Here is a 7866-nt window from a genome sequence, read left to right on the forward strand (position 1 = left end):
ACAAATTGTTACACTTAAGCAGTTTTATTACTCTCTTGTATGAATCAAAGCTCTTTGTGTGTTAGATTTGGCTATCTGAGAAATCCAGGTAATTTTTTACTGCAGGTATATGGAGATAATTGATTGTCAAAAGCTAAGTGGCCACAAGTAAAAATTATTTTTTCTGCTTTAATTAGTGAGCCTTTTCAGTCACTCTGAATTCTTAACCCACGAGAACCTTAGGGCAAAAACAACCTTTGTATTGGCAGGTACACATCTATGTTCTTTTTTTTGATGTTAAATAACTGCAATGTTTTTCCTTTAGAGATGTTATGGTCCCATTAAATGAGATGCTGTTTCAAAACTTATCTTTCAAATAAACTGCACTATAACTGTTGCATACAATGATCGTAACTCTGAACTACGAATCTATTCACAAAGTGCATTGATGATACTCAGGGTTATATTTCTAGGCCTTTTGCTTGCATAACGGCTGTTTTGGGGCTTGGTAGTTAGTGTGGTTGTGTAATTTTTACTTCCAAGTAACATAACAGCCTAACAGTGAGTCTCTTGTATGAGAAATGCCTATATTTTACTTTGAGTGGAGCAGTGAGTATAGAACAGGTAAATAAACCTTTGTATGGTTTGGTATAGCTTGCATACATATACACTCCCATATCTTCACATGTACAGCACATCTTGGGCAGCAGGGCAGGCTGTAGGGTATATGGCAGGTATGTGGCAGGTACTGCACATATGTGTTGTGTTATCCACCTGGGAAAACTCCCATATGGGAAAATAATAATTTACAGACATGAAATTAGCAAACCTCCAAATAAACCACAGCACAGCAGTGTCAAAAGAGCTGTAAAAACCTACTTTCCCACTCTTACCATGACAGTGAAGTTAGTGGAATTGAGGAATTTAATTAGATTGTCTGCTTGTGCTGTTTGGCACTGCCTCATATTTTGTGGAATAACAGGCCCTGCCATCAAATTGCTCCAAGCTCTGGTTAGAACAAATCAGTTCACATCAATTCACATGAACAGTGCAATGACAGGTTACACCATTGAAATGTGGATTTAATGTGCAAGGCAATGCCAATCTGATGTGACAGTGGTATATAGTGATGGTGAGCAGCTGTCAACAAGGACACAAGTGCATGGAGACAGAAAGCCTGGAACATCCAAGAGATTCTTCTTTCACTTATCCTCCCTTTGTACTGATTCAGAGAAATTGCTTGCATTTGCAAAGATACCAGGAAAAAATTAGGTCAAATAGCACAATATTGTCACTGAAGTACTTCCATTGAAATGGGTAGAACGATACCCACTTCTTTCTTTCAGGGCTAAAGTCAGCCCATTGTTATTTCTGATGCATTTTGCGTAAATAAATTAATCAGTTGACAGGTTTAGAGTAGGAAGAGATTAAAAAAAATCCCAAACTAAATCTGTTTCATGATGTTCCCAAATTTGCTTTAGGCTGAAAGAAACTTCTGTGAAGTCTCTTTCTATCTTTTTCTGTTTTGTATAGTCTTCCACAGATACCTGCTATCAATTACTCTTCATAACATGGTGCTGGAAGAGCTGATTTTGGGTTGAGCTGTTAAGTCCATTCCTATATGTATGGTGAAAGGCCAACACCTTCCCCTCACATATAATTTCTGCAAGACTAGGGTATTAAAACCATATCACTTCAATTCTGCTTATCTTTCTGAGAGATTAGGGAACTACAAAATGACTAAAGCAAACAGCTGCCTGAACTGATATCACACAGCTGAATTTTTCGCCATTCTTTTTCTCTTAGTATATTTGTTAATTTCTGTCCCTGCAAGACTACAAATGAAGCTCAGCTGACCAGTGGAAAGTGAGAATAAGCACTGAGTTTTTATCTACAGAACAGAACATTTCTTCTGCTTGGACAATGCTCTTACCATTTGTGGGATGAGGTGAACAGATAATAAGTACAAATCTTTGTTAATGTAACCATAAAGTTTTACAGCTAAAATTGAAAAGGTCAGGTAGTGCAAAAATCAAAGTTTCTATAGCAATCTTTAACTTGGCTTCATTCCACAGCTGAAGTATTTTCTATTCTATTTTACGTTGTTAAATGTGTCATGTAATATATTCCTCTTTGACGCTAAATGTGTATGATAAGTATACAAGGCATGAATTGTGGTAGAAGTAACTGTTGCCATGGGAACTTTAACTTTTGCATATGCCAAGTTTGAATCTGTAATAGTGAAATCATAAGACTGCAATGGATGGGGGTGTGGCACATCCCTCTGACCCACCCTTTGGAAGCAACCCCATCTTACATGCCTCCCTACCAGCTCCATGCTCCCACATCTGATCTGCAGCAGGTCCCTATGTCAGGGTGGGGAAACATTGTACCTGTTCTTCTGCCTGTCTTTTTCAGAAGGTCTATTGAATTTCTTCCTGATACTGTCCACTTACAGGTGAGCCTCTAGAGGTTTGCACACAGGATCAAATCTGACCTATGTTGCCTTGTTCAGTGAGTTCATTAGCATGTATTTAGCAACACTTATCTGGCAATTCCAGATGCATTTTCCCTTAGCCTCTCACAGATACAGAGTTATGGACCTATTTTATGTTGTGAAGAGCAGGGGTATTTATTGAATGGCAAGTTCTACTGGACACAGCCAGAACCTGGAACCGTACCCCAGGGGCTTGAACAAAGTTATTTGTTCCCTAAGCATTTATGCCATCAGTTTCCTAGAGAAATACACTGCACAGAAACAGTCTTCCTTTAGGCCCTTTCCCTAACATAGTCTGAAAATGGGGATTGCTGTCTTGCTGAAATTCTGATGCAGTAGTGTTTATTTACTCCCAGATAGACCTCAAACCCTGAAATATCAAAAGCATGAAATAGAACTGCAGAGTGAAACATGTGTGTAGATAACAAAACCGTTCATTTAGTCAGTCTCTGAAGACACTTGTCACCTTGTGGGGATTTTTTCCAATATCCTTTATTTTTTTTCCTTCCTATGGCTGAAATGTAGCTCCTAAGGGATTTCTGTAGTGGGAAAAAGCCCAAACTCTCTATCTGTTGCACAATTCTGTGGGTCTCTTCTGACAGGAGATCCAAACAGAAGTGATATAGGAATACATTTTCCCGGTGAAATTCCAAGCCACTGTTCAGATATTTTGATACACGCTGTGGGGTAGCCTGGATGGCTCCACAACCTCTGTGTGTATGAACCACTTTGTTCTCACCACTTTTCTGTCCAGTGATTTTTCATAGCTTTAAATTCAGGAGAAAGAGGTGTATGGGGGGAGATGTAAAAAGACAGAAGGAAAGAAGGATAAAAAAAAAGGAAAGAAGGTTGGTCTGTCTTTCTTCCACAATGCACACAATTGTCAAAGGAAAGTGACAATCGACAGAAATTGGGAGGTAGCTTCCCAAGCAGCGCTGTGTGCCATCACTTGAAGAACAAAGAGTTTATTCTCTCCCTCTTGGGATGATCACCCATGCCAAATATTCTGTCACGTTCTTGAGCCTGCTATCCAAATAATATTCACTTCCTAACAGGAACGTTTGTCTGTGGGGAGTGCTCTAAGTTAATACTGCTGGGGTTTGCAGGGCATGAGAATTTTCAGTGTTGGAAAGAGCTTAAAAGGCCACCTCCTCTCTCTGCAGGCAAGCAGAGACTCTGCATTCTCTTCATGTAGGCTCTTCTTTGTCTTTAGGCCGGAGATTGTCTTAGATCCAAGTCAACCAGACAAAAGCTGATTATCTCACCTTAAATAGAGGGATTACAGAGAAGTTGCAACTGGGTAACCGATCTCGCACTTGAGCAGCTGAGGGGGATAACCCTTCAGATTAAACGGATTTGAAGGAAGAAGGGGAAAAAAAATTCCAAGTTGAAGATTAATGCAGAGCCATAGCTCCAAGCATCACGCCTGACATTTGACTCATCATTCACAGCTATTTGTATCTGTAGAAAAAGGGAGCACAAATAAATGGCAATTTTAATTTATTCTTCAGCAGCAAATCTGCTTTTCCTCTAAAAAGTTCACCGTAGGAAAAACTTTCTTGAGAAGCATTAAAAAAAAAAAGAAAATTGCCAATGTTGGCATTAACATCTTTATCTTTCCTCTTCTCACAGCCCCACAACAAATGTTTTGGGTTTTTTGTTAACAGCATATATTTCCTCTTACTTATTGTGAATGCCTTGAAACTAAATGGGTTGCAATTAAATTCTTGAAAATACCCTCCCTGGAACAGGTCCCAAATTAGTACAAAGAAATGCTCAGCAGAATTCAGGTATTACATCTGTGCAAAGGTAATTTTAAGCAATCGTTTAATTTTCCCAGTCCTTGTTTACTTATGCTGGTATCCTGAAAACTATTTTTCATCTTCACTGTTGAAACACTGTTAAGGCAAAAATGCTGATGGTAGCCTGGGCTTCCTGAAGGAGATTTGGTGGCTTCTGGGTTTCCCTGGGGAACAGGAACACACAGACTTTCCCTCTGCCTACCGCAGTCTCTCCAAGGTCTGTGTTGGGTGTGTTTTGGAGTTATCTCAGCATTAGTGTGCTCACAAGGATTTTCCTGTGCTGGTACAAGCTCCCTGAGTTGCCATGTTGCTTTGGGCTAGCAGAGAGGTGGAAGCCAGGTTTTGCCTTCAAAATACACTAAAACTGAAAGCAGTTTTCTGGCATGACCCCACTAGCACTGTTTTGAGTCTGAAATGGGTATATTTTTGAAGATCGTATGGATCAAGAGTCCTGAAAGTAAGACAAACTGGATTCCACAGGAGCTTTTTTCTGTTCTCTATCTAACCTACAATATTTAATACTTGGAACTGTAACTACTGAAGATGTTTTTCACCAGATCAACATATGGAATATAGTTCTGATTCTGCTTTAAGCTGGTACAATTTCAAGGAGGTGATCCTGATTTATACTCAGGTAACTGAGAGGAAAATCAGTTCTATTATATCCATAAGAGTGCTCATATTTTAAAAGGGCTAGAGTTTTAGGCTGTCATTTCAGCCAAGGCAAATAGATTTTCTTGTCACCCATCCTCAGAGTCCATGACAGCTAAGAGCTCCTTTAGATGGATTTTTGAGTTGGCGGAGGATAGCAACAAGCTACGAAAACACCACAGAGTGTCTTTTTAGTATTTTACCTTTTCTTCTGGTCTTCTTTATATCATCATAAACTAGATAAAACAGCAGTGCACAGCATGAGTAGCATTTTGATGTCTTTCAGGCTACCAAAGAAGTAGAAGATATAGCTTAGTTCCAAGTGCCAGACATGCACTGGCAAGATTAATTTACAGCAAAGTCAGAAATCTGAGTAGGTTTGAATTATGCTCCTCCATAGTACAAAAAAAAAAAAAAAGAAAAATATTGCACTGTGGAAATTGATGTGGCATAGTGCACAGGGGAAAGAAAAAACCCATTTTCATTCCACTTTAGAGATAGCATCAGAGTCTAGTATTAAGACAAGCTAGTGAGAATATCTAACGCTGGCATTAGAAGAGAAATGTATTTGTCTTCCCAAGACAGGCCAAATTCTACTTTTTCGATTGTTCTGGGGAAATACAGATTTACACCTGAACCAATAAAAGCAGGATGAGCTCCTTTTTGGCATGCAAGAAGAGAAGAGATACAGATCACTCTGCAAAGCAGAAGGAAACAGTGCAAAGTACTTTGCACCACCAAAACACATTTCCCCCTCAAGTATGAAGCAGTGGGGAGCAGCAATCAGAATTGATTGTTCCAGTTAAAATTCTGCATCATGATGTTTCTGAAAAAGTAGCATGATGAGCTCAGCTTTTCTACAACATGTCACAAAAAATGTAGGCAGGAGCCTGTTAAGATTAAAGCGTCCTTTGGCACATCATATATTTTCTTGATTCATTGTAAATCATTAAAATTTCTTCTTTTTTTTTTTTTAATGATATTTTGCTTACTTCATGGGCAAGCCATTAAATTCAAATTAAATCTTGAAAGAAGTTTGCTTCATTTGGGCCTTACCATGGAAACCTCTCATGTATTTATTTTTCTAATAAACAGGTCAGATCTTAATAGCAGGTTAGACAGGTGTGATAGGCAAGATATATCAACAGCACTACTCTTTTTTGCTTTACCAGTCCACTTCTACCTTTTCTGTGCAGAAACTCCAAATATTTATGTAAATATGTAAATCAGGGTGATAAAAATGATAGAAAACCTTTTTTTTTAGCTCCAGCTCCTGAGCCATAACTTTATGTTTTATTTCTGATTACAGTGACATAAAATAGTCAGTAAAACAAGTATATCTGCTTCACACAGTGCACAAACAGCATTTTGGATGACTGTCTAAGTTATTTAAAATTTTTCAGTGGCATGATATTTAGAATTGTGCCCCTTCTTAGAAATCCCTTTCCTTTTTTGGCTTCTCAGTGGCAGTGATTTTTATGAGTAAGAGGTTAGAGCTCTGTAATCAAATTCATTACACTGAAGTAGAAAGTCTTTATTTGCCATTAATTTGAAAATAAATTGTGTCACTAAGTCTTTCCCTTCATTGAAAGATAAGCATTTCGTAAAATTAAGTAAAGTGCAAAGTTGCATACTTAGGGAAGCTTGTGCAGTTCTTAACAGTCTTCTAAGTATGATCACATCTTCCCTGATGATTTTCTAACTTACAGTCCCCCATGAATCCTCTTTCTCTCCTCTCCACCCTTACCTTAGGGTTTGCCTTGTGCAAGCAGGACAGCAAATCTACCCAACTCAAAAAATGAAAGCAGGTTTGTTGTTTTATTTATTTTTTTTTTTTTTGTGGTTTCTTTTTTGTTTTTTTGTTTTTTTTTTTTGACAGTAGAGTTTCTACTTGGAGCTCATTCAAACCCTTGTTGGGTTTTCAGAAACCAGTGACAGAAATGGCTTCTGATTCATGGCTGTGCTTTGTTACCTTTCAAAACACTTGTGTTTGTAAGCTCTACTGTTGCTGGTTTTGTTAGTGTTTACTATGTGCAGATGCCATTGTGCAAGGTGTTGATCTTCCTCAATGTGGACAGGAGGAATCTAGCATCTTGGAAGATGTCCACAGCATCTTGCAGGGTCATGTCCAAACCCTAGAAACAGTCTTCTGCTTTCACACAAACCATTGATGCTGAGTGATCTTTGTGATAATGCTAGGATTTCATTTTAACTTGCCTGTAATTTTTATTTGTTGTAATATTTGCTGAAAGTCCAGTAAGATTTTGCACTATAAAGATAAACCTTTCTCTACCATCATATGGCATTATTGTGTCAGGAAATAAAAACATTCCAAGGTTGCTTTCAATACATCAAACTGTTGACCAGAACTGTACATGGGCTAATTATTTCATTTGATAATAACCAGGATGTCAACTCAGCCTCAGCAAGAGCCTGTGGGAGAAAAACAGAATTACCTGTACTTATGCAAAAAAGTTCTGGAGATCAGCTCCAGGAGACCCAGTAGCCATTTCAGAAGAAAAGTAAAAAGTATTCTCATCCTTAGCTGGTAGATTCCTCTAGGGAAATTATGAAAATACATGAGTAACTGTCAGCCCAGAAGGTTGATAAACATAGCAGTTCTTCTGATAGACACTGATTTTCATTCTGGTAAAGTCATGCACATATTCTCCAAACTACCTTAAAAAAACCCCCCTATGTTATAGTCACAGATACCAGTTTTCACCTTAGCCATGGAATAGTGCCTCTCCTTAGAATCAGTCTGGTGTATCCCACATAGCTTAGTAGCAGTAGGAGCACAATTACTGCCTTTGAATTTAACCACTATAAAAAGAGGATTCTCCACTGAACCACAGTCCTTCCCCTCACATTCGTTTTGTACAGGATGCATTTCCATCTGGGAGCTGCTAGTTAGCCTGTCTTTCATAGCACAGCAGA

The sequence above is a fragment of the Pyrgilauda ruficollis genome, unplaced genomic scaffold, assembly GCF_017590135.1.
Source record: "Pyrgilauda ruficollis isolate IOZ18807 unplaced genomic scaffold, ASM1759013v1 scaffold4, whole genome shotgun sequence".
Lineage (NCBI taxonomy): Eukaryota > Metazoa > Chordata > Aves > Passeriformes > Passeridae > Pyrgilauda > Pyrgilauda ruficollis.